The 27,204-nt window shown below is 34.6% G+C and overlaps 1 protein-coding gene across 11 annotated transcripts in view; it reads left to right on the top strand.

Moving 5' to 3' along the window:
* Rfx3 (regulatory factor X3) overlaps positions 1-27,204 on the top strand; it is a 242,910-nt gene that overhangs the window by 38,806 nt on the left and 176,900 nt on the right. For 7 of the 11 annotated variants that reach the window (XR_007211313.1, XM_048346027.1, XM_048345482.1 and 4 more), the window contains exon 2: positions 16,575-16,806. The exons of 3 other annotated variants lie outside the window; for them this stretch is intronic. The gene's annotated coding sequence lies outside the window, so the exon portion shown is untranslated. Of the gene's footprint in view, positions 1-15,217; positions 16,807-27,204 lie in introns of those variants that run through there. One more of the 11 variants, XM_048342347.1, reaches the window with a different exon arrangement.

The following is a 27,204-nucleotide window of genomic DNA, read 5'->3' as shown; positions in this document are numbered from 1 at the left end:
CAGATTATTATATAAGAAATTATACTTTTCTTATAATTACTTTATAGTGAGTCACCTCTCTTCCTTTAATTTTGATTAGTCTAATTGTGGTAGGTTTCCTCTTGACCACTTCTTCCTCCCTCTTCCTCCACACCATAGCTACTGTAAATTGGCTGACTACTATTCAACTGTCTTGAACAGTTTGAGTCTCTTATAGTAACTATGTAATATTTGTAACTAATATTTTTGAAGGGCCTACTATGTGGTAGTCACTGGGGCAGGTACCTTTTAAATGTGCCAAGGGGGGAACAGTACTTTAGGTTAATGATCCTTTATAGTTTTCATTTTTGAAAGGTAAAATGAAAATTTTAAATGAAAATTACCAGCAGTTTCCCTAAGTTTGGGGCAAAGTAGCTAGGCTATGACATCTGAAGGACATGAGGTTAAAGGACTTGGAGGATCTTTATAATTGGAACTTCTAAAAATACATTAATGTGTGATTTTGGGTTGTTGCTCAAGATACACCTGAGATGTTTCATATAAATGGTATGAGTTTCTAAAACTGAAAAAAATCAAAGATATGGGGCATCTGGCTGAGTTGAAAGTATATAATTCTTATTTTAGGGGAGAAGACTGATATGAAAAGATACTGGTTTAATTGCTAACTATGAGTAGCATGTTAAAAATTGAAATAGTTTACTTGAGTAATACATATTAAAGTAAAATTCAAATCCAGTGGTTTTAATTCACAGCTCATATTAAACCAGGTTGTTGTTTTTTTTAACTACTTAGTTTCCAGGGCAAGATTGAACACCAATATGTATATTTTGAATTGGATGTTTACTAGTAGAGGAAAGTATATACTTGGGTGTCTGTAATGGAAGACAGTGTCTTTGTGAATTATTATGTGTGTAGTATTATGCTTTTTCATGTACTTTGGGTATGAATGTGTCAAATGATAGACTTTCTGTAACTAAAATGGAGCCTAACCTTAGAGACCTAACTGAAGTAGTGATAGAAAACTGTCTATAATTCCTATTGTCACATTGATGTTATCTGTATCTTAATGAGTCTTATTTTCATTTTATCCAACAAATAGTTATTTAGTGCATTCTCTGTACTAGACTAGAAACACAATATTAAAACAAGTCATCGCCCTTATCTCAGTACAGACACTGTTGTGATAGATGGGCGAGTTCTTAGTGAGGATACCATTTGGCTGCATAATTACTATCTTTGGGCACAAATGATCCTAGAACCATTTATCATCTCTCCTCACTGTGTCAAGCAGCCTGGCTTTAAGTATTTCCCAATGTCAATTGATTTCAGTTGGATAAATGAATGTGTGGATAACATTCAGAATGTCCTATTATTTGTCCATTCATTATTCAATTTGAATAATTGATTTTAGAGGTTAATTTTGCTAGAATTCTGGTTTTGTGCAACTGAGAGATCTACAAAGGAAATAACAAAACTGCTTACCTTATGGCTAGTGAATGTCAAAACAGCAAGGTTGGTTTTGGATAAATGTGTCCATGGTTAATTGTACTGTGTAAATAAAAAGTACAAGTTAATAAGCTGTTGATTTAACATACCAAGTAATGCTAGTTTCTTCTCAGCTATAGAATCAAAGCCTGTGGGAACTTACATAAGTTATTGTTAGGCATACTTAAGCCAGTGTGTCATACAATTCATATTTTTGCTTCAATTTAATTTTAAATGACTTTTTAGAGCAGTTAGTAATTCTAATGCATGAGGGTAGTAACAACTATGAAGTTTAAGTTCTTTTGAATTTAAGAGGAATAAATACAATTTTTATCCAGGAGGATATCAACTATTTTTGAGGCAGTTATAATAAAAGTAATGACATTTGAAAATTTATGGAATGCTCATGCTTATAACAATTGAGATTAAGTGAAAGTAATTTTTGTATCACTTTTATAAAATATATAAGCTTAAAGTAAACCATTTCAGAAAATACTTAAAAGTACAGGAGGAAAGTAAACAAAACAATAACAAGAGAAATCTATCTGCTCAGTGACTGTTACATATCTTTCAAAATTGTTATTTTAGGTATTTTTCTAAGTCAAGTGTCCTTGTACTGCTGATTGTGAGTATGCTTTTGTTGATGTATGCATTAACTCTCATGTTCCAAATATGAAAATACTTTCACTTGCTAATGAAAATTGGTCTGTCTAAGTTGTTTAATAAGTTTAAGATTCGAATCTTGTGTATCTTTCCATGGCAATCAATAAAATTTTTTTGGCATTACTATTATTTATTGGTACTGCGTGAAGTTATCATTTTAAATAGTTCTCTAGACTATTAGTTGGTATCTTCTATTTGACATTATTAATTGGATGTGTATATGCAACTTATTGTTTCCTATATATGAATTCACAGGAGTAGAAATACTGCTTGAAAGGCTGCATTGACTATATTTTTATCAATTGGCAAAATACTCTCTAAAAATGCATTCTTTTATATTTCCAGCAGCTTCAGTGCTTTGGTGTGTTTTTTTGTTCTCTGATCCTGGTTTTGGTCAATCTTTTTAGTTAAAACATTTTGCCCATCAGATAGTTGAAGCAATAGTCATGTGTATTTATATTTCTTAGGTAATTAGTGACAAAATATACTTTACAAAACCAAACTGATTAAACATTTATATTTGCTGTAATTTGAATGTGTCCCCCAAAGTTCATGTACTAGAAGTTTGAACTAAAATATAACAGTATTAGGAGGTAGAGCCTAGTGGAAGTGATTAACATTGGACATAATTTTTTATGTTAATTTTTGAGTTACCATATACTTGAAATATGAAGGTGTTCCATTGTGATAATTCCATGCTTGCATATAATAATGTTATCAGAAGCGATTGTTAAAAATTGAGGGGAAGTGTACTTGTTTTAAAGGTTCATTTGCCCCCTTTTCACTCATCCTTGCTCCATTTTTCTTAGAATTCTGCATTTCACCATGGAATGATGTAGGAAGAATGTCAGATGTGGAAATCTGGATCTTGGATTTATTATTCCTTAGAACCATGAGAAATAATTTTTTTCTGCCTTACATAGTCTGTTCTATGCTTTCATGACCATATAAAACTTGCTAAGATAATATTTCTGGGGCTGGGAATATGGCCTAGTGGCAAGAGTGCTTGCCTTGTATATATGAAGCCCTGGGTTTGATTACCCAGCACCACATATATAGAAAACGGCCATTGAGCTGTGGCTCAAGTGGTAGAGTGCTAGCCTTGAGCAAAAAGAAGACAGGGACAGCACTCAGGCCCTGAGTCCAAGGCCCAGTACTGGCAAAAAATAAAAATTAAAAAAAAAATCCTTTGATGGCTTTTCTTATATGTATTTAGATTGTTTTTCTGTTGGGTAGTTTCTTCTCTTCCTGTTAAATTACAAGATTTCTTCACAGTACACATATATTCACTTATCTCACACATTTTTATATGTGTTTTTCACAAGCATTCCTACTACACATTTTTTTTTTACTGCTTGAAAATAATTGTGGCTAAGAGTGCATCTTAGTGGTAAAATATGTGCTTATTACATATGGCACATACACGAAATTTTTGGATTTTTTTGTGTAAATATTACAATTTTCGTGGGATTTTTTTGCACTTAATATCTTCACATTGTAACATGAGTATTAAAACTAATTTATAATTCATTAGATGACTTAAAGATGATTAAAAACAAAAGAAGATACCGTTTATATGTGAAACTACCTTGTTGAGGAAGTTGATGAATTGCTAATGTTAATTAGGTATTTATTGTGATTACAGTTTTAATAGCTGGAAGTAAAAATAAGGATTATGTGAGATAAATAAAACTATACCTGATGTAGTTGAAAGACTGCAATGATAATGAAAACTTTGTTTTTACATTCAGAATACAAGTATTTGTCATATCGACTATAAAGTAATAGATTTTTCAGTTATTTGTGTGATTGTAAGTAATTTAACTAATAAGGTAGCCAAGTTTTAGTTTCTTCATTTGTAAAAGGGGAATAAAACCTACCATATTGTTTTGTTGTAAGGTTTATTTGTCATTTATCCAAAGTGTCTAGCAGCATCTGACATAATTGAACAACACCAAAATGTAATGAGTTAGTGTTATTATTTTGCATAGGAAAATGTAATGTGTTTTTAGCTAATTAGGCTTGGGGGGTAATTAATGATGATGAATATAATTTTATAAATAGAACAGATCCCACCTAGGTTGACTATGCTTAGAATCTTATCAGGTATATAATACTTGCTTATATTCATATGAGAGTTCAGTTTTCAAAGATCTTTCTTGGCCTATCTATATAGCATTCCTGTATGATAAGTAGGACACATATAGTTTTAGTTGTTTATAATTGTGGTGCTGAGACTTGAAGAGATTTACTGACTTGTCCAGGGTCATTAGGCTTCTAAATGATTAATCAGTTTTTACCTATAATTAAGTTTCTCAATGAACCTAGATTGATCCTTAAAAATGGGAATGAACAGAGAATAAAATGTAACTATAATTGCCTAGTTTCCATTTAGCTTTACCTATTTCCTAGTTTCATGTGTTTGCTTCCATTCTAATCACCTGAACATAGGCTTTAATGTCCTAACCATCTATTATATTGATGCTATTTATGCTTTCTTGAAGTCACTGTCCTTTCAAATTGGGCTTTAATGAACAGAATAAACAGAATGCTGATCAGAATCAAAGCTGTTCCAAATCTAGATGAATGCCTAGAAGCTTTAATGATTGTGTTTTTGGGAGACTGAATCTTAATGTAAGAAACTGGACTATTTTCCTAAGATCTGTGAAAAAGTGGACACATGGAGAAGGAGAGGCTATGGGATTACATGGAGGTAATCTCAGCCATCCTAGATTCCTAGCTTTTCCCCATTTCCCACTTGCTAGCAGTAAGCCATTCTAGCAAGATGAGCAGAACTGCCAAGCTCAGCCCTTCTCAGATTGTGGACTTATGGAATGCAAAGTAGTTATTATTTTAAGCCAGTTAGTTTAATTGGGTTAGTTATTCAAAGCAAAAACACAAACAGTGCTTCTAAAACAAAAGGCATTTATTTTTCTTGGCCTAGTTTGTTCTTTGGTCTTTTCTTGGCTTATCAATATCTGCTACATAGAGGAATGATAATTTAGTAATGGACAATTCTTCTAGGTGCTCTTTTTTTTTTTTTTGGCCAGTCCTGGACCTTGGACTCAGGACCTAAGCACTGTCCCTGGCTTCTTCCCGCTCAAGGCTAGCACTCTGCCACTTGAGCCACAGCGCCGCTTCTGGCCGTTTTCTGTATATGTGGTGCTGGGGAATCGAACCTAGGGCCTCGTGTATCCATGTATCCAAGGCAGGCACTCTTGCCACTAGGCTATATCCCCAGCCCCCTAGGTGCTCTTTTTATTCTACCTTTACGACATAGCTTGTGAGGCTGAGGTAAATCTGTACTGTTTCTTCAGGGAAATCTTAGGAGATAGTGTAGTTTCTTTTGTGCAAGACTCCAATTCTTCTTTAAGCTAGTCTCATGTTTGTAGGTCTCTGATTTCTTTACTAGGCTTGTCTTTTGTGCCTTGTCTCTGTTTTCTCTGTTGACCACCTACTCCTACTTTTCAGTGGCTTTTTAAAATTCTTGCCTGTTAGAAATGAATTGGATTTGCCCTAGGTCGGTCAATTAACACAAGATGGAGAAACTTTTCTTCTTCAGTAACCCTTTTACTGTTGAACAGAAAACCTTGGGAGGTTGTGGTTGTTTAGGGCTCAAATGAGGAATTACATTTTGACACTAACAGGAAAGATGCAACGCAATAAGGCATTTCTCAGTCAGTTTCCACTCTCAAAACCAGCTGTCTTTTATTTAACTACTACAATATGAATTTCCCCATAAATTCCTACTAGATATCAAGAATCAGTGATTTCAAAATATGACTATAATTTTATCAAATTGTTTGTTTTCCTAGGCTAATTTTTTCAGCAAATCTGTAAGGTAGATTTAAAATATTAGAGTCTGTTTGACTTACAGAATCAAGAAGTATCAAAACAATAAAAAGATGGGTAAAATAATGAAAATAGTCACTTTAGTATTCTAGCAGTTAACCAAGTGATAGACTGATGTGAAAAATGTCTGTCCAGGAGAAAACTACTGGACCTTGAGAAATCTGTGGAGTTTTGTCATTTTAAGTAGACACATTTTTGCGTCTGGAGTGGTCTGACAGTATTGTGGATAACAGAGAATGTTTGGTGGAAAGGGAGTAGAGGGAGAAGGACAGATGGAGGTGGGGAGAGGGAGAAAGAGAAAGATATTTGACTACTTTTGGAGATCCTTTAAAGGACCCCTCTCTAGCGCATAGTTGGTATTTTGTCTGAACTTGCAGCTCCCTGGGAAAACTATTCTCAGAAACTGGTTGGTTATTTGGTTTGACTCAGAGCTCAGCTTTGGTGGGGGGTTAGTGCTTACCCCCAGGATATTACACAATAGCAAATTGCTGGCAAGATCTCCACTACCTAAGGCTATAATTTCAGTTGGTACAAACTGGAGCCTGGCTAGAAATTTTAAAAGAAATCTTACAGAATTAGCTGACCATAGGAAATTTAGAAAACTGTGATATATTCTCCATATCTAAAAGCCTGCACAATGTGCAAAGCTGTAGCACCTGGCAAGGAAAGACCTGAAAAGACTATGTTTCCTCTGGCTGATATTGAGGCTTTATAAGCAGGAAGCAAAATCTAGAGCTGTTTGTAAGCTGATTGAAGTTGAAAACTTGGACTTACCACCAAAGTCCCTTTGGTGAAGCATGATATATACATATACATATATATTTTTCATAGGACATTTAAGGAAATCTGAACAATCATTGGTTGATCACTACATTATACTATATTCTTTTGATAACTGAACAAATTACACTTAAAGAACAGAAATTAAAGTGTAATAGAGAAATCTGTGACTCTGCATAGGTAATTCAAAATCGATAGAAATATTTCATGAAAGGGTTCAAACAAACAGAGTAGGAACACCCTACCCCCTCAACAAGCGAGGGAGTTAAATGTAGGAGGACTCTTATACCACAGTTGTTAAAATATCTTGTTTCCATTTTTTAAACAAAAACATCATGCACTCATACAAAACACTAAATCCACTAGAAAATGGAAAGCAACCAGCTTACAGAAAAATGTTCGTTGGTAGCCCAGATATTTGATTTAGTAGACAGACATGTAGTATTAGAAACATAATCAAAGGATTGAATGAAAAATGTCTAAAGAATTAAAAGGAATCAGGAGAATGGTATCTCAAGAAAGCCAGGTTACTTAATATTTCTATACCAATAAAGATAAAAGTTTTGAACCACAACAATTCTGATGTTTTCATGTATAATTGAGATGGAAAACTCACTAGAAGGATTCAACACGCAATTTTAGTTGGCTGATGACTTGATTGTCTTGAAGATTAGTCAATAGAATTATAGTGTGAACAAAGGGAAAGAGAGCTACAAGACACCTACAGAACACTATCATGTGTACAAACGTGTAATGGGAACTCCAGAAAGAGAAATGAAATAGAAGAGGTAATATTTAAAAGAATAGTAGTACTTAAATAATATTTAAAGAATACTAACTTGTTCAAGAAGCTCAGTGTATCTGAATAGGATAAACTCGAAGTGATTTCTATTTTGACATGCATTTGGATTTATAAAAGTGCTGACAGCAACAGAAAAATGTATTGTCATATACAAGGGATCTTGAGAATCTACTTGTTACTAGAAATTTTCCATATTAAAGGAAAAGACTAATCAGAAATCTCAAATCTAACTAAACACTCAAAACAAGGAGATCTGAAGACATTTTCAAATAGTTACAAATTGGAAGAATTTGTCACTAAGAGTCTTTCTCCATAAGAAATATTAAGAGGGACCATAATGCCTATGACTGCAATCTATTACTTGGGAGGTAGAGATCAAAAGTACCATTTTTTGAAGCTGGCCCTGGGAAAAAAGTTAGGGAGACTGTCTCAACTAGTCATCTGGGTTGGAGGCATTCTACTGTCAAGTCAGCTGCTCAGGAGATGTAAATAGGAAAGTTGAATTGATCTTGGCAAAACCTCATAATTCCATAGCTGAAAAATAGAGCAGAAAGGGTTGGGATATGGCTGGAATATCTGCCTAGCAAGAATAAGGGCCTAAGTTCAAAACCCAGGCCCACTAAAGGAAGGGAGGGAAGGAAGGAAGAAGAGAGAATTAAATTAAAATGTGAATTGTGATCCCAGGGCTATTACTAAGAAAGTAACTCAAAAACTCATAGTAAAAGAAGCAAACAAAGGAAAGAAAATAGTATAGTAGGACATACCTGTTAAATACAGAAGAAATGAGGAGTTGGAATTGAACATATTGCAGAGTTAAAATATACTCTACTTGGTTGTTGCACTACCATGTGAGCTTTGCTTCCAGCCCTGAAGTATACTCATAACATGGCGAGGATAGTATGTAATTACCATAAAAAGTAATATATGCCTTTAATATGTGAGTTGAAATATTATCTACAAAACATTGGTTTATGTATCTTCTTTGGAGTGTTAAATCTTTTACATTTTGTTATCCTTTTAGATACTTTTCAGTAGCTTTTTGTTTTTCCGGAGTGGTGCTAGAACTACTCTGCCAGCCATTTTTGTGTTGGTCATTCTTTGAGAAGGGTCTTCATGCACAGCAGGGCTGGACTGCATCTTTCCTTTCTGTCCCCCGTGACACTAGGATGAGAGGTACTCCCATGGTGACCAGACATTGGATGAGATGGAGTCTTGAGAACTGTTTCTTTTCTATTTTGCATCATAAGTTGGTAGGATTATAGGCTGAGCCACTATACATGGCTTGCAATAGATTTTATGAACTATGCAGAGTAAAGATAATTTTACATCCCACCAACCCTGTACTACAGTTACATTATCTACATTCACTTAGATAATGGTCACTTTTCCATTCTTTACATAGGTTATCCTAATACTGTCTCTTGCTCTTTTGTCTTCTTTTTATAGCTTAAGAAACAGAATAGTGACTTGTGAAATTTCTTACAAATTTTGCAAATCTTCACACTGTTATACGATCTCAGACACTGCAACACTGGTTGAGGCAAGTGCCTACACATGTTAGTTCAAATGATTATGTTAACTGGGCATTTGAATTACTTCATGGTGTATTACCTATGGTTCTCTTTTCGAATTTAAACTACTACATGGACATTACCAGTTTACAAGGTAGAGATAAGTTGTTGTTTTGTCTCACCCTCTATTTTCTAAAATGATAAACTTCATTTGTGGGCAAATTCTACCATTTGGGATGCTTTTTCTGCTCCTCTGTTTCCAAGCAGTCTATAAAAGCCATCTTTTTGTGTATCACTTTAACATGTACCAGATATGATTCTTTCTGATTGTGATTGTCTCCATTTCACATAACCCTCTGCATCTGCATGTGAATTTCTCTCCCACTATGCATGTATGTTATATGTTTATGCACATATATGTACACACATATTTATATACATACACGCATTTGTATATATGTGTGTGTGTATATATATATATATATATATATATGTTTGGTTTGAACTCAGAGCCTTTTATTTGCTATGCAAGCACTCTGCCTTGTGAGACACAATCCAAGACACTTTTTACTTTAGTCTGTTTTGTGAATAGGGTATTACATTTTACTCTGTCTAATCCTGAACTATGATCATCCTACTCTGGCTCCCAAGTTCCTGGCTCTACAAGGAAGTTAGCATTGAGGACCACAGAACCATTTGTTTTGAAATAGTGATTTACTTTTGCCTAGACTAGCCTTGGATAGTAGCATTTCTATTTCTGTCGTTTGAGTAGCTAGGATTATAGGGCTGCGGAACCATGTCCCACCTGTCACCCATTCTTCATTGGTTTCTTGCTCTTTAGTGTGGTTATGCTCCCCCAAACCTCAAGGCTGGCAAGCTAGCTGCTTTCCTTTGCCCTAGATTTCTGGTCCTATGTAGTCATTTAACAACAAGTTTAGCTCATAGATGGTATTCATGGTTTTGTTTAGGTTGACAATACTTGCACTCATCTAGTTCTCACAATTAGGTAAATTTGGTTGTTTTATTTTCTACAAACTTTTAGATTGAATAGAACTCCAATGCTCTCTGGTTGGTAATCTGTGTATGACTGCTTTAGAGAACTTGTTTAATGTTTTATGGTTAGAAAAATAGAAGAAAGAAAACCACTGTGTTAATAATGATGATATCACTTGTTGGGTATCATACCTTAGATACATTCATTATTTTTTTGACAAGTCAGAGATCTTGCCAGGAGCCAATGGCTCAGCCTGTTCCTAGCTATTCAGAGGTCTGCTGAGGTCTGCAGGATTGAATTTCACAGCCAGCAGAAGCAGAAAAGTTTACTAGACTTTATCTCCAAAATAACCAGCAAAATGCAGGGCTGGAGGTGAGACACAAATGATAGTGTGCCAGCCTAGCACATAGGAAGCCCTAATTTTAAGCCACATTGCTGCCAAAAAAGAAAAAGAAACAGAAAAATATGTCAGAGATGATACTTAACTCTTAAATTCTTCATCATTGAGCCAGTGTTTGAGGAAAGTCTTTAGTTTTATCCTGGAGATTGAAATCAGTGACCTGCCTGTGCTAAACAGGTGTTCTACCCTAGATTTTTATATTGCCTGACCTGGAATAATCTTGTAACATTTACTTCCTTGCAAATAGTAAAAGTAAAGGGATTTTCAAAAGCAGTGGTACTTTAAAGGCCACACAGTTAAACTGTTAATGGAAAAATTCAGTTAAAATGATCAAACTGTTACATAAACCTCTAAAATATTTTAACTAAAAACATTTGAGTGAATGGTCTTTTGATTGCGACTAACAGCCTTTCATAGTATTACGCTTGTTGATTGGAGCCCCAAGTCCTATGTATATCTACATTTATAACATCATCTCTGGCTTATGTTTTCTATATTTAACATAGATCAAAATACGTACTTGCAAAGCAGTGGTTCCCACAAGAACTTTATTACATGGGAAACTATTAAGATGCAGATTTCTTGTTTTACTTCACAGTCTGAGAGGGTTAGCATTCTGTTTTTTCATTTATCCTCTTTTCCAAACGCGCGCGCGTGTGCGTGTGTGTGTGTGTGTGTGTAGAGTTTGGTACTTAATATCAGATGCTGTGCAATGTTCCTGAACTTTGTTTTAAGGCTAGCACTCTACCACGTGAGCCACAGCTCCATTTTTACCTTTTCTGGGTGGTTAATTGGAGATAAGAGTCTCGTGAACTTTCCTGCTCCAGCTGGCTGTGAACCTTGATCCTCAGACCTGAGGCTCCTGAGAAGCTAGGATTATAGGCATGAGCCACCAGCAGCTAGCTGGGATTTTATTTTATTTTTTTGTTGTGTCTGGGCACTGTCCCTGAGCCTCTTTATTCTCAAGGCTAGAGCTCTACCACTTGAGCCACAGTGCCACTTCCAGCATTTTCTGAGTAGTTTATTGGAGATAGAGCCTCATGGCCCTTCCCCGGGTTGGCTTTGAGCTGTGATCCTCAGATCTCAGCCTCCCGAGTAGCTAGGATTACAGGTGTGAACCACTGGCACCCAGCTAGGATTCTTGATTAAATTTTTAAGTGCAGTATTAATCTCACAAGTGCAGAGAACCTAAATATCCTGTTGAAATCAACCCTGGGCTATCTTGTTACTGCAATAGTTGGGTCATAGTACTAATATACACATTAAGAGAAAGCTCCATAATGAGAACAGAGTAATCATTATACAGTACAAGAAATGTATCCAATGCCTAACATATGAAACTGTAACCGCTCTGTAAATCAGTTTGACAATAAAAATTTAATAAAAAAAGAAAAAAATTCACATAACAGATATTCAGTGAAATAGAAATTCTACGCCCATGGAAGTTGTTCAAATAGGAGTTTGATATTGCTTAGGATTCATACATTGAGATAGCAAAGAATCATTTCACTAGATACATAATGACGACTCAAATGAATGGTGCTGAGAGACCTAAGTTTTTTGGGGGGATAGGTGTTACCTTGTACATTTGCTATGTAGAGCACAAATCACAATTCTGTTCTTAAGTTTATTTTGTTGTCTGGAGAAGTATTTATAAAAGTAATGAAAATTTGCAAAACTAAAGGCAAAATCAATGTTCAGCAAAATAACATGAAACAGGTACTTGAAAGGGATGGTGTAGGTTCCAGGGGAAAGGGCTAGACAAATGAAAAGGAGAAGAGTGGGAGAATTCAATCAAGAATTCAGTATATAGCCTATAAAGTTAAGAAGTGAGGAAAAGTGTAGGTTGGGAGGGATGTAGGTTGAAACGGGTGACATTGATCAAGATACATTCATAAGCTGCTTTGTTAAATGCCTACCCTCTGGCACAACTACTTAAAGATAATAAGAAAAAACAAAAATAATTAGGCCAAAATAATTATCATTGAATTTTGGATGGTAACTCTGAGTTAGTGCTATCTATTATTACACTATCTATTATTCCATTGGAGGGTTACATGGATTTTTATAGAAGAGAAGATTGAATTAAGCTGGCAACATCCAAAATCACTTAAAAGTTATAGGTGATATAACTTGGGTTTGAAGTCTGGTCTGTTTACCATTGAAGACCAAGCTTTTGAACAACAGTTTGCACCCTAATATCCAATATTTTAGTATTCCTAACCTGCTTTCAAAACAACCTCTTCCTGTCAATTTCAGAGATAACATTCAATAACTTGACAACAGTGACCTTTCTAAACAAATACAGAGTTTTACAGAACCAGATGGCCTAAGATTATGTTTTATTTTTCTGGCTCAAAATAAATTGCCTGCTCAAAGACTGATAAAGTCCAAAAAAAAAAAAAAAAAAAAAAAAAAAGGACCCTCCGTGTCCAAAGCTCTCATCAGGCCAGGCGGCCAGCCAGTGCCCTTTATCATAAGCTGGTCACAAGTACAGAGCCTTATGTCTTCATAGTATAATTTAGATTAGGGTTTAATGAAAGGGCAAGAAATTAGTTTAATAAATGAGATTCTTCTGGCTGTTGGTAATAGCTATGAATTTGGTAGAAAGATTCTGAGGAACTGTTGAAAAAAGGACAGTCCTATTGTCTGTCTTGTTAAGTGCATACATAAGCAATGAGAAGGCTGATTTTTTTTCTTAATTTGTGAAAGTAGGTATCTTTTTTTTTCCTGGCATTTGACTAGGACTTGTTTTTCTTGATAATTAGCAACCTTACTCTTGACCATTCAAAATTTGAGTGGGAATTTTCTTGATAGTGCTATACAATACGTATTTAGAAAATAGTGCTGTAGAAGAAACATAAGATATTTTACCTCATATAATCATAAGCAGTTACATTTACGTCCAGTTACTCTTGGTTAATTTCAAACCTAGATTAGCTTACACAGGGTAGGCATAGAAATATTTCAAACATAGGTTGCACATAAACTTGTAATTTTTTTGACAGAAAATTATAGTATCGAGAAAAAAGAGACAAAGTTTAGGAAGGCTGTGTTTGAGACTTGTTATTTGTTATCTGGAAGAATTGAGCAGTAATGTAATATATCAATGTCTTGTTTTGTCATTTGAGAATGAGGCAATAATAATAATAATAATTGCCTGATTTCATGGATAGGTTATTCTGAGGCCCAGGAGAAGACATGTGACAAATTTATAGTTATAGCATTTAATCTAAAATAATGCTCGGAGTTATGAATAAGCACAGTCCTGCATTTGGAATCACTACGCTCTTAGTAATGTGGTAATTGAGGTGCCAGACTTTGAAGTCAGGCCCCACCACATGAACCCCATTTTAGAATTAAACCCTGAGCCAATCAGATTTGTACCTGTGTCCTAATCTTGCTTGCACACCTGATTGTTGTAACCTTGTTCTTTGCCTTTATAAGCCCTGTGTAATGACAGCTCGGGGCTTCCTCCTAACCTCCGCTGTGTCTGTGTGTAGGACGAGGCCCGAGTTGGCAGCTCGTTAAATAAAACCTTGCCTTGCTTTTACATTTCGGAGTGTCTGAATCTCGGTGGTCTTCTTGGGGGTGGTCTTGAGACTTGGCACAACGGTAATTTGAGCCAAGTCACCAGTCTTTTCCTTCAAGTTTTAGTACTCTCATCTGTGTAAGTTGCTTTATAATTGTGTTAATTACATTTGTGCTGATACTGTTTTTGAGCTTTTATAAAGTAACGATGGAATCCAAATTCTAACATTATCTTGAATTGATTCCAGAAATTTAGGGAAGAAATAGCCTGAGCCTTTTTTCTTGCTTCCAAATGCCTTAGCAAGATAATTAATCTATAGAAGTCTAGAATATTAGTGCTAGGTGAATCCTTGAGCATCATTTATCTTTCTAACCTCTTTTTTTTTCTTGTCCCAGTCCTGGGGTTTGAACTCATGGCCTAGGCATTTGCTGTCCTTGAGCTTTTGTGTTCAAGGCTAGTGTTTTGCCACTTAAGTCACAGTGCCACTTCTTGGCTTTTTTTCTGGGTAGTGTATTGGAATAACTTGTAAGACAGTGTTGTAAACTAACTGTACAACTGCGGTGTGTGTGTGTGTGTGGAGATTGGGGAGAAGGGAAGGTGGGAGAAAAATGAGGGAGGAGGTAACAAGATTGACAAGTAATGTACTCACTCTCCCACCTTCCTTTCCACTCCCAACCCCTTCCCCCAGGTTGTAAAGTTCATTTCCAGTCTACTGTCTTTTATATTTTGTAAGTTTGAATTTACCTATGTTGATTTCTTTGTACTAGGATTATGTGTATTTTAATCTACATTAGAAAGTGAATGTAATACTAGTGTAAGATCAAATTACAAAATAATACCTATCTTCCTATCAGAAGAACTGCTCTTCTGAAAAACAACAAGAAATAGTGCTTGTTCACAAAAAACTTAGAACAAATATAAACAATACTTAATGTTCATAATTAAGAATAAGTACCTTTAACTCTACATATTGTGTGATTTTATTTTAGCTTACTGAAATCTTACTTTCCATCCTTGTTTACTATCCTGGTAATACATCCTTAACTTTGAAAATGAAAATTTAAATAGGACTAGACTCAAAGTAGATAGGTAAAGAGACCTTATATATGAGTATACCAGCCCATGGGAGTTTTATGTAGCATTTCTAATTTTGACCATGTTTTCTTTTTCTCTCTTTTTGTTAAATAAATGAGCTAAAGTTCTCCCTTCATCATCTGTACCATATTTTCAAGAATCTGGGTGTTCATTTGAAGTTTTAAATGTAGATTTGTGTGTAGATGTTTTGCATCTGTTTAAATTTTGGCTGTATTTGTTACAGGGTAGATATTACAAAATATTGATAGGCAGCTTCTTGAAATGTTAAATGGTTAAATGGATTGGCTATGGGAGAAGTGCGCAGATTTTTAGTTTCAAATTGTTTTTACATTTTCAGAATGTTTACTATTTTGTAATGAAATTATTGTTTTACCAAAGACAACAATCAGACAAAAATATGAGAAATGTTTGCATTTGTCCAAGGCTAATGTTGACTTAAATAGGTCTAGGTCTTCATGGTTGACAGCTGCAGATAATTAGCTTTTTTATTCCTTAACAAAGAAAGCAAATGGAGCTGCAAGATATCCATTGCTTTTTCTGTCAGCATCATAATAATGTATGTACTAAACTTCCACAGTTTCTTAAATTGATTTAGTGCTAAGCTGCCTACGTTGTATGTAACAATGACAAGTGAAAGCTGGTGCACATATTTGTGTGGCAAAAGGGACTTGTGATTGACAGTAAAGTTTCTCTTTACAAGAAATAGTGTTATGGAGCTCAAAACGGGCTTAGATACATAATCTTAATTCTTAGAGCAGATTCATAAAATGAATTTTGGGGATGGATTGTTAGTTCGTGAATTTGTGTGTCTGTGTGTTCTTGGCTTTGGGTGAGGGCACAGATGGACAGAATCTCACCTGACTGATGTTCATGAAGAAAAAGCCTTTTAACCGTATTAGTGTTAGTAACTGATCTCTACAAATAACAGATCAGATTATGATTATATGAAGTAACCAAAAATCTCCTTTAGCTGTAATGAAATCTCAAAAGAAACCAAATAACACTTAAACACTAAAAAAAAACAAACACTTTAACATTTAAAAAATGATGTTAAGACCATATATTGAGGTCATTCTTCAGTTAAAGCACCCATTTTTGCATGTCTGAATCTTGAGATACCTAGAAGGTTACATTGGCGGGCTGGTTCCTTATCCTTGTGGGTAAGTGTGGTTATCTTTAAAAATACTTAAAATATTCTATTTCTCTTTGGTTTCCATGACACATGCCCAATAATATGTACTTGAAAAGTTCTTGCTGTCTAATAGTGTTCTATGATGAACCCAGCATTCTGGGCTTCCTCTTGCATTGTGGAAATACTTCCTAATTTTGGTGGCAACTCTTGTTTGAGTGAATGAGTGTGTGTGTTTGTGTGTGAGTGTGTGTGTATGAGGGGGGAGGGAAGGCCTGTGTGTCCTTGTACACTGGCAGCCTCTACTGGCCATGGTGAGGAGCAGCATTGACCCCTGTTCTTTCCATTCCAGGTTGCAGATGATTGTACTTGGTCTCAACTCAGTTTTTTGGTCTTAACTCTCATTATTGTCGCCTTTGAAAGACGGGTTCGTCTGTTGGATATCTTGATATGTAGTTACTAAAAAGGGCTACTAGTCCATTTTGTCATCAATAAACTAACATCATAAATGAGTGGAATTCTTTAGAACCTTGGAAGAAGTTATGAATAAAACCCTGCTTTGAGAAATAATTTCTATCTAAGAGGTAAGATAGATTCATCTTTTTGTAAAATTTAAAATACTTTCTCAATTGGTAGACTTTCTATGAGATCTAGGGAGGAGGCATTTATTTGTGATTGACAGATAATCCTGGGCCCTTCAAGGAAAGTTTTGTCTCAGTGATAGATATAATTAAATGTATATTTAGTTTTTCTTTTTGCTTTTGGCAATGCGTGGGTTAGAACTTGCTATCTTATGCTTGCTAGGCAAATATTCTCCTGTCTAAGCGGATTGATTTTTCCGATTTAGATGTACGAACTCCTTTAGAGCTTTCCAGAAAGTAGGCATAATTATGCTTTTACTGTGCTTTATGAATATGAATACCTCTGAAGGATGGAAGGGGAGTGGGTTCTAAATTTTAAGTCTAGCCAGATAGTTAACAAGTAACTGAAAACAAAATATCCAAGGATTCTAGTAAATTCTTAGATACTTTTAATGGTAGTATCTTATACAGCATTTGACCTAATAGTTTGGGGGAAAATTTGACTAAGGTAAATGATTTGTCCCATAAAACAGATCATATATATATGTGTGTGTATATATATATATGTATACATATATATACATATGTATATGTATACATATATATATATATGTCATCTAGAAATGATCTTGGAATCACAGAACTGGATACATTTTGGTATTTTTTGTTTTGTTTTGTTTTGTTTTGCCAGTCCTGGGGCTTGGATTTAGGGCCCGAGCACTGTAACTGGCTTCTTTTTGCTCAAGGCTAGCACACTACCTCTTGAGCCACAGTGCCACCCACTTCCAGCTTTTTCTGTTTACGTGGTGCTCTGAAATTGAACCCAGGGCTTCGTGCATGCTAGGCAAGCACTCTACCACTAGGCCACATTCCCAGCCCCTATAAAACAGATCTTTGTTGACATCTTAATTTTATCAGTGAGTGACTCATCTAATCTGCTAGCTTTAAATCACTTGGCATTTCCTATAAGATACCTGAATCTTTTTATACAAGGTCTCAGCCAGTGGCTTTCATTCCTTCTATTACTACCAATTCCTAGAGTATTGTAGTAGAATACAAATAGATCTTTGTCCTTCCATGTTCTCTGATTTCTAATTCAATCCATTCAACCTGATTATTTCTAAGGCTTTGCCTTTTATTACATCATACATTAAAAAAAGAGAACTAGTTAGTTTTTGCTTGAAAAAAATGAAAAGAGCTGAGTGATATAGCCAATAGATTAAGCAAGCCAAGAAAAGAGACCCACTGGGCCAGGATTAGGAAGATAAGGGTTTGGCCTGGTTCTGTCTAAATGAATTTAAGCATATACCAAGTATAGCTTTCTGAGCCTCTGTCTCCCCATTCTATAAAATTATTTGTTGTGAATATTAGTTGAGATAATACATATAGAATTGCCTTGAGCTGTATAGAACTGTACTCTTTATTCTGGGATTTCTTTTACAGCAGCCCTGTCTTTACATTCTGGTGTTTAGTAAGTATCTTGAGTAAATAAGTCTCATCTTTTCAACTTTATATTCTGCTCTTTAACATCACAATTTATGAAAGTAGAGTCTAGTCTTTTAATTGAAAAGTTCTTTCTTTTTCTTATTTTGTTAGTCAAGAGTAATCAAGTTCTTGATATCTCTTTCAAGTTCATTTTTGCTTCCCCCACCACTATTGCAATTGTTACTATCTTTACCACTTGGCACTTTTATTTTGGAATACATAGTGTCTTCAATTATCAATTAAACTATCCTGTGGATACTTTCTCTTCTAAGTACTGTGAGTTCCTGGAAAACAGGTTAATAACTGTTTTTGTAGTTATTACTTTAGGATGGGCTTATTGGATTTGTAATTGATGTGTTGATAAGTAATATTTATGTTGTGTTTGCTTTAAGATAAAATTTGGAACAAGGATTTTCAGGTTGTTTGACCTACAATATTAAGATGTTGATAATCTGATTTAAACTAATTAAATTTTAGGAGCTTTGGAGTCTCCCGGAAAAGAATGATGATGCACAGATTATCTGTATTTTTTTATCGAAGCACCCCTTTTACACACATATATATGCATAAATTATATATATATATATGTCTAAGTACATGAATTACTAAGAAGCTTCATATTTACCAGTACAATTCCCTTGAAAATAAGTGGAAAAAAAAGGAAATTGTAGAGAAATTTTCTCTCAATAGAGTTTTGAATGTATTTTAGCATTTGCATTTTACCTATTTAGATCAAATGCATTACTACTGATTTTTGGTGAGTTAGTCATGAGACATTCTAACCACCATATATGTCTTTAGCCTATCTTTGATTACTTTAAAATTTGAGAAAGTATCTCACTAATGTAGCCTAGTCTACCTTTAAACTCAAGGTCCTTCAGCCTTAGCATTCCTAATAATGAGATTAGAAGCAAAAGCCATCACATCCCTCCCTTTTAATATTTTAATTGGTTTTATTGGAATCTAATTTACTTGTAATATAATATGCCAACTTTATATGAACAGTTTTATAAATTTTTGACACGTATTGACATAGTTGAATGCCACCATGACAACTAAGATAGAGCTCTTACCTGGACATAGTGCTACATAACTAACTCCTAGTTTCTCTTGATGCTGAGACAGGAGGATAACTGAAGACTAGGAATTTGAGGTCAGTTGGGGCATAGGAAGATCTTGTCTTAGTCAAAGAAAAAATAAAAACAAAAACATTTCCATTACTCTCTGAAGTTAGTTTCTGCACTGTTGTAGAATTTCATATAAATGGAGTCATACTGTGTTTAGTTTTTGCACCTGGGTTCTTTTAAGTTGTACTTGAATATTTTAGTAGTTATTTTTTATTGCTGAGTAGTAGTTCACTGTATGCCTATGCTACAATTGGTTTATTCTGTTTACTAATTGATGATATTTGGAATGTTTCCAAATTTCCAATTATTTCATAATTTTAGCTGTTATGAATAAAGCTTCTAGCCATATTCAGTATAGTGTTTGTACAGACATATGTTTTTATTTTACTTGAATAAATGAATGCAAATGAAATTGGCAAATCATATCATAAGGAAATAAGTAAGTTGCCAAACTGTTTTCCACAGTGACTATAACATTTTTCATTCTTATAAGTAAGGTATAGATGTTCTGCATTTTGCTAACTCTTGGTTATAATAATACATTATTTTTAAAAAATATATTTATTTATTGTCAAAGTGATGTACAGAGATGGTACAGTTTCATATGTAAGTTAGTGAGTACATTTCTTATCAAACTTGTTACCTCTTCCCCCATTTTTCTCCCACCTACTCCCTTCCCCCTCCACAGGTCCTCCCCACACCCCAGTTGTACAGTTAGTTTACAGGATATTATCTTCTAACTAATGCTATTGCATTGGTTTACCTTTCACCCTTTGTCTCTCCATTTTGTTGTTCCCCTTCCTTCCCTTAGTTCCAATTAATGTATATACAATACCCAGGATACCAAAAGCAGTTACAGTGACATCAGGGGTAAAAGCATGGGGAAGAAAAACAAAAGAAAACCCCGTAATTTCACATGGTACATTGAAAATAACGACAATGAAAATTTCAACTGAGTCTTGGAACTGGAACTTTAGACCTGAGGCCCAAGTCCATTATTCCTGCTCATTCTCTCTCTCTCTCTCTCTCTTTCTCTCTCTCTCTTTCTCTCTTTCTCTCTTTCTTTCTCTCAGTTGAATGCTTTGGGAGTTTTTTGTTTTGCATAAACAATCATATTTATATAACTTTCACTAGGAAAATTCAGGTTTGCTACAGGGTACTTATTAATGAATTGAGCTTATATTACATTTCACTTTTAGTCTGCTAACTAGTAAAGTATTCGGGTTGATATTGTAATAAAACCCTCAAATAATCCATTTTACCATGATCATTTGTACATATATATTTAGATTTGATTCATTAAGATGTGTCTTAAAGCTGAGCTTGTGGGACTAATGCCTGTTGTCCTAGCTACTTTGAATGCTGAGATCAGGAAGATCATGGTTTGAAGCCAGCCAGGAACAAGTTAGAGATACTCTTTCTCAACTTATAGCTGGGCCCAGTGACACATTACCTTTTATCTCAGACATATGGAAGCATAAAATAGGAGAATGGTGGTCCAAGTACAGACCTGGGTAAAAAGGAGACTCTACCCCAAAATAACTAGCAGAGATACAAGGGCTAGAAACCAGGCACAATAATTAGCAAGCTCCAGGCCTTGAATTCAATCCCAAGGACCAATCAAAGTTTTTTGTTTTTAATGAATTTTGTGTTGTTTGATGGAGTGATATTTATCTGTATTTACATACCCTTCTTTTGCCTTTTTAAAAAAATATCAGGATGGTACTTAACTTAGTAGTTGGAAAATTCTCTCCTATTTTATTGTTAGGAAGGGTAAATGACAACTTATTTATGAATTAGAAAATATGAGTTTACTTGTATCCTTCTGATAGTTTATATCTTGTAACTGAAATGAGAAATATTTTAGAGGCAAGTCTGATTTTTTTTTTCTCCAGTCCTGGGCTTTGGACTCAGGGACTGAGCACTGTCCCTAGCCCCCAGTGCTAGCTCAAGGCTAGCACTCTGCCACTTGAGCCACAGCGCCACTTCTGGCCGTTTTCTATATATGTGGTGCTTGGGAATCGAACCCAGGGCTTCATGTATACGAGGCAAGCACTTTTACCACTAGGCCATATTCCCAGCCCCGAGAAATATTTTAAATAGTAGTGAAGAGCATGTTTTACTTTAGAGACACTCTGCAAATGTTTTTTTTATACCACCAAACAAAAACAAAGTATCTTACTTAAGTGATATTTCCATAAAAATTGATATGAAAGCTAAAAGTTTGATAACTTTGAGTGTAAATTTATTATGAACACAATATGGCTACATAAAAGTATATTTCAAAGATATTAATGCTTGCATTCTTTTGTATTAATCATTTTGTACAGTTTTTAAACATTAATTCATATTCTGTACTTCAGCTTTTTAAATTAACTGATTTGTTACAAAACCCCTTTATCTAACAGAATATTCTAATGGAAGCAATCTTGATACTTACTCTCAAGAAACTATTTCTTGGGCTGGGGATATGGCCTAGTGGCAAGAGTGCTTGCCTAGTATACATGAAGCCCTGGGTTCAATTCCCCAGCACCACATATACAGAAAGCAGCCAGAAGTGGCGCTGTGGCTCAAGTGGCAGAGTGCTAGCCTTGAGCAAAAAAGAAGCCAGGGACAGTGCTCAGGCCCTGAGTCCAAGGCCTGGACTAGCAAAAACAAAAACAAAAGCAAAAAAAAAAAAACCCCAAAAAACTATTTCTTTAAAATACAATAGTTCTGCTGGGTGTAAGTGGTTTATCCCTGTAATCCTACGTAACCAGAGGCTGAGATTGGAGAATCTCCTTTCCAAGCCAACCAAGACAGGAAAGTCCTTGAGACTTATCTCCAATTAACAGCAAAGAAAGCTAGAAGTGGAGTTGTGGCTCATTTGTTACAATGCTATCCTTGAGCACAGAAGTTTAGGGACAATATCCAGGCCCAGAGTTCCAGCCCCAGGATAGTACCCCCTCTCCCAAGTACGGTAGTTCTTAGATTGTGTTTTTTAGGAAAGAGGATTGGTACATATATTCTGACAATTTGACTTGATTTCATTGGATGGCTTTTTTACATATTGGTGTCAAATTATATTTACATCCCAAGCACGTTCTGATAACTTTAGGATCAACTTTAAAAACACTATATATTACATGATAGTATTTGTTAAAATTGTTTTGGAGACTTGGGGTTAAATGAAGCAATATACTGAACTATATTGTGTAATAAAGGTAAAACTAAATTGATATGTTGACATGTAGATAGCTTGGTGCTCTGTTAAGTACTTGTCATCAACTTTACCAAGACCTTGTTTGTTGGCTTTTGTTTTTAGACAAGGAATTGCTATATTGTTCAGACTGGATGTGAACTCCCTATAAAGCTGGGACTGCCCTTGCCTCAAATTTTTTCTGCCTCAGCCTCTCAGTTTGGAGTATAGGAAATTGTAGTCATACCTAGCTTTTTACCAAGAACTTTATGAACATTTTTTATACTTACTTTGTCAGTATCTAGTTCAAATGGCAACCCTCTGATGAAAAACTCTATGAGCTATAAATCTTTAGCCTGTTCTTGATGTGAAAAATCCTGTGTGGCATTTTTAAGAATAATGAAAATTTAAACTACCTGAAATGTTTAAATTCTATGAAATAGAATTTCATGAGGTGCCTAAGTAGATCTTTGTTCATTTTCTTTCTTATAACAGTAATGAACTTGAATTTTCTCTGCTGTGAAAATTTGCTGAATGCTTACTTTGAAGTAAATACCACCTACATAATGGTATAATACATAAATTGATAGCTATAACTAAATCATTGTGTATTGTTGAAACTTTATTATGTTTTATGATGTATCTCACTGTGTGAGTTACATTTGCATTTATTTACTATGTGGAGTGGTTAAAAAAAAGCTGTGTTACAAATTACATTGTTAAAGGTATCAATGGGACTGCTACTCTAATGTATATTTTCAAAAAGATATTAATGAAGAGAAAAAATGTAAATGTCAGAGATGGTTGTTATCATTAAAAAGTGTTTGATTTTATAGATTATGATAACATGATCATGCAAATGAAATCAAGGTAAGAAGATCTTAGAAGTACTGAAAGGCATTTGTATTTCTTAGTTGATTTAAAACATGGAGTAAAACATGTTCCTTGTTAAATGGTTATGTGATTGTCTAAGGAAGTTTCATCCTTGCTCACAGTAAAATAGAAGTTTGTATAATTGGAAATGGAAATCATGTTTTCGGAGATTGATTGTTGATTGTGTTTTATGACTAGCTAGTATGTCTTTGTGGAAGTAGAAGAACATTTTATTGTTTGAGAATTTTGTAGAGATTCCCTCCTATTCTCCTAAGACTGGAAAGAGAGAAAGGAGGTGGTAAGAAACTAGCTCTGAGATTGTGTGAAAATGGGTCCTAGCTTAAGGGATATAAGAATGAAATGGATACAAATAAGGTGTACATACTTTAAAAATATATACATAAGGAAATTCGATACAAATAAGATTATATGATGACTTGAGCTTATTAGTTTCAAGAGTCATGCTGAAGAAAGTAAAAGTGAACATTTGTATAATGTTTATAAACTATAAGGGAAGTGAGGAAGTACTGAAATGATTGCTTTATCCACCAAAGATGTTTTTCTAGTGATGATAAATCTGTGACATTGTTAATATTAGATTATTTCATTTTCTCCTTGCACATATTGAGGTACACATATTTGTCTTTTATTTGAAGCCACTTAGTCTCCTGTATAACTTGATGGTGACTTGTTTTGCATCTCATTAGAAGAAAAATTGACATTTTAGTGTAATTTTTAGAACCTAGAATAGATTTAGTGTCTTTTTTTAGTACTTCATATGTAACTTAAATTTTCTTAGCATATGCCTTCCGTTGTACAGTTTGTCACATACCCTATAACAAAGCTGGTGTGTTTGTGCTCTCATATCTGATTTGCATTGTAAGTACACTTGGTAGAAGAGTACATGAGAAAGATCCAGGTGTGAGTCATTTGATATGTAACCTTCTTTTGAAATTAATAACTTGTTATTATTTTTCCCCTCAATCTTGTCATGACATAGTTAATTCAAATCTTTTTCTTGCCTATAAAAATAAAATATGACGTTTAAGGAGGAAAAGGATGTACTACCTACCCATAATCTCACCATCCACAGTTAACAAATTTCTTTTTTTTTCCTGCCAATACTGGGGTTTGAACTCATGCCCTCACATTGGCTGTGTTTTCCTACTTTTTGGTGTTGCTCTGCCACTTGAACCATGCCTCCAGCCAAGCATTTTTCAGTTTACTTTGGAGATGGAGTCTCTTGGACTTTTCTGCTCAGGCTGGCTTTGCACAGTGATCCTTTAAATCTCAGCTTCTTGATTAGCTTGATTACCAGTGTGACCCACCTGTATCCAACAAGACTAACTTCCTAAGATTGAAATTATTTAGAAGTAAAATTATACTAAGGTTGTTATTGGAAGATAAGTTCTTTAAAATTCTACTTTTTAGGAAAGTAAAACTTACCCTAAACAAGAGTGAATGAGAATAAAGTAGGAAGGATGGTGAAGGGTGATTAAGGACTGAGAGAAGACTGGGGAAAAAAGAATCCCCATCAAGTTACTGAACAAAGACCAAAGTGGAGAAAAATGTCAATGGAAATATAAGGATATGTAGCTAAATATTACCACATTATATATTATTTATACTTCCAATTACAATTGATAGTGGCTCCTGTTACATTTTAGTTAGCTTTCTGCTTTTTGATTGAAAAAAAATCTTCATGATTGAAGGTACCCATTAAGGGCATTAACTTGAAGTTTTGTTGTCCTTTATTCTGAGAATTTAATCAGTAGTAGCTTATCTTGGAACTTACCATATGTGTCTTCCAGTTTTCACAGATGTGATTGAGATAGAAATCATTCCTGTTTATCTGAATGAGAACCTTTTGGTAAAATTTCTTTGATTCTAAGATAACGAGATGAAATGTGTTGCATAATTCATGTCACAGCAAACAGTTGTCACCTGGCACTGGAGCTTGATGAAATTTAAAAATGTTGGCTCACTGCCTGTAGTGTTCAGTTGCAGTTCTATAGAAAATCTGCTTGTACAGATGAAGCAGTTCTTGGTGTAATGCAAGATTCAGTTGTCAAGTGATAAGGCTTGTAGGAGTTTATGTAGAGATTTCTCCTCTGAGCTCCTAAAACAGTCACTGAAGCTTTGATTTCTCATTGCTTCTCCTATGGCACACTAATTAGAAAATGGGAAAGACCTTCAGTCTTTTCCATTCACTAAAGTGCTTTGGATTTTAGTCTAGCTTCTACCACAGTGTGCAGAAATGTTTTTAGTGATAGTCAGATTAACTCCCTTCAGACTGACTTCAATTTCACTTTTTACCAAATTTTCTACATCCATCTTACTGACAGTTTAGTCTTAATACCTAGCCTCCTCTCACAGAATGAGAAAGAGCTACTCAGCATGTGCAGGAAAAGAATAGTGAACCCATGTTAAAGTCTAGAAAGAAGTTGAAGGATACTGCTGCAGGGCTATATCATTTAAACTTTCTTCTAAATAATCACCGTAGATTTTGATATTCTCAGACTTTGAAACCTCATATCTGTGGAAGAAAACACACATATTTCCTTGGACATCAAACAGATGTATACTGCTTTTAAATTTTTTCCTTTTTTTTCTTATTTCCTACCTATATTACTTTCCCCACACAAAGCTAGATATTTTTGATATTTTTAACCTGAATGATTTTATTTATATATGTTCCTATAACACATGAATTTATTTTTTTGTGCAGATATATACTAGGTGTATATGTATTTTAAATATAATTTGTTGGTATTGTGGTCTAGGCATTATTTATTTTGCCCTTATATCTATTCCACTGTGATTGCTAAATTTCTAATTCTGCAGATAGCATTTGCCTCTATTTATTCTGTGAATTAGATATGTAGATTACAATGTCTTCTTATAACTAGTTGGCCACACATTTTCAGGTATTTCTTTCAATTACACCCCATGCAACTTAAACCTCTTCCACATAGAACCAGTCACCCTTGTATGAAAACAATGTCCTTTTTCATATTGCCATGCTTTGCACATGCGGTTCCCTAGGATACTTCCATTCTTCTAATGACTGCTTCCTTACGACTCAACTCACATGATCTTTTCCTGATGAAGACTTCAACAGCTCTTTCATGCTTGAGGTAGCTTTTCTTTGTGCTGCTCACACAACACTTATTTTTATCTTGGTAATATGGAAGCTTCTGCAATGTGTATGTCTTGTAGCCTCTACTTCCCTCTGTATTCCTTGAAGACAGAAACCAGACCTTAGGCATCTTTCTTACCTTTTGATCAAGTTTAGAGAATTGTGTGTATTTGGTAATGATAAATCATTTATTGGATGAATGAAAGATGTAAATTTTTTTTGTAAAAGTGAAATGCAGACATAAAGACAAATAAGTGTGTTAATATTGTTAAAAGGTTAAGGCACAAATAAAAAATAGTATAGGAAACTGAGAGTGTAACTGCATGCTGCAATGAATTAGAGCTTGTAATACTAATTACCACAACACATTATGTTCACATCATGAAAAGAAGAAAAACTATTAAGACAGATGGTATAATATATGGTAGTGACAAGGATGAATGATCAAACTCCTGAGATAGTTTTAACAGCTCTATCAATAGAAAATGATACTAAAATTCAAGAATGAAGATTTACCAGCACTAGCCAGGCTAGTTGATGTCAACAAGGTGAGTCAACCAGGAGATAACATTTTGATTCTCTTAACTAGTTACTACCTA

Source organism: Perognathus longimembris, chromosome 1, assembly GCF_023159225.1.
Source record: "Perognathus longimembris pacificus isolate PPM17 chromosome 1, ASM2315922v1, whole genome shotgun sequence".
Lineage (NCBI taxonomy): Eukaryota > Metazoa > Chordata > Mammalia > Rodentia > Heteromyidae > Perognathus > Perognathus longimembris.
Note: the sequence above shows the minus strand (reverse complement) of the source record. Positions and strands in the feature narration are given on the sequence as shown.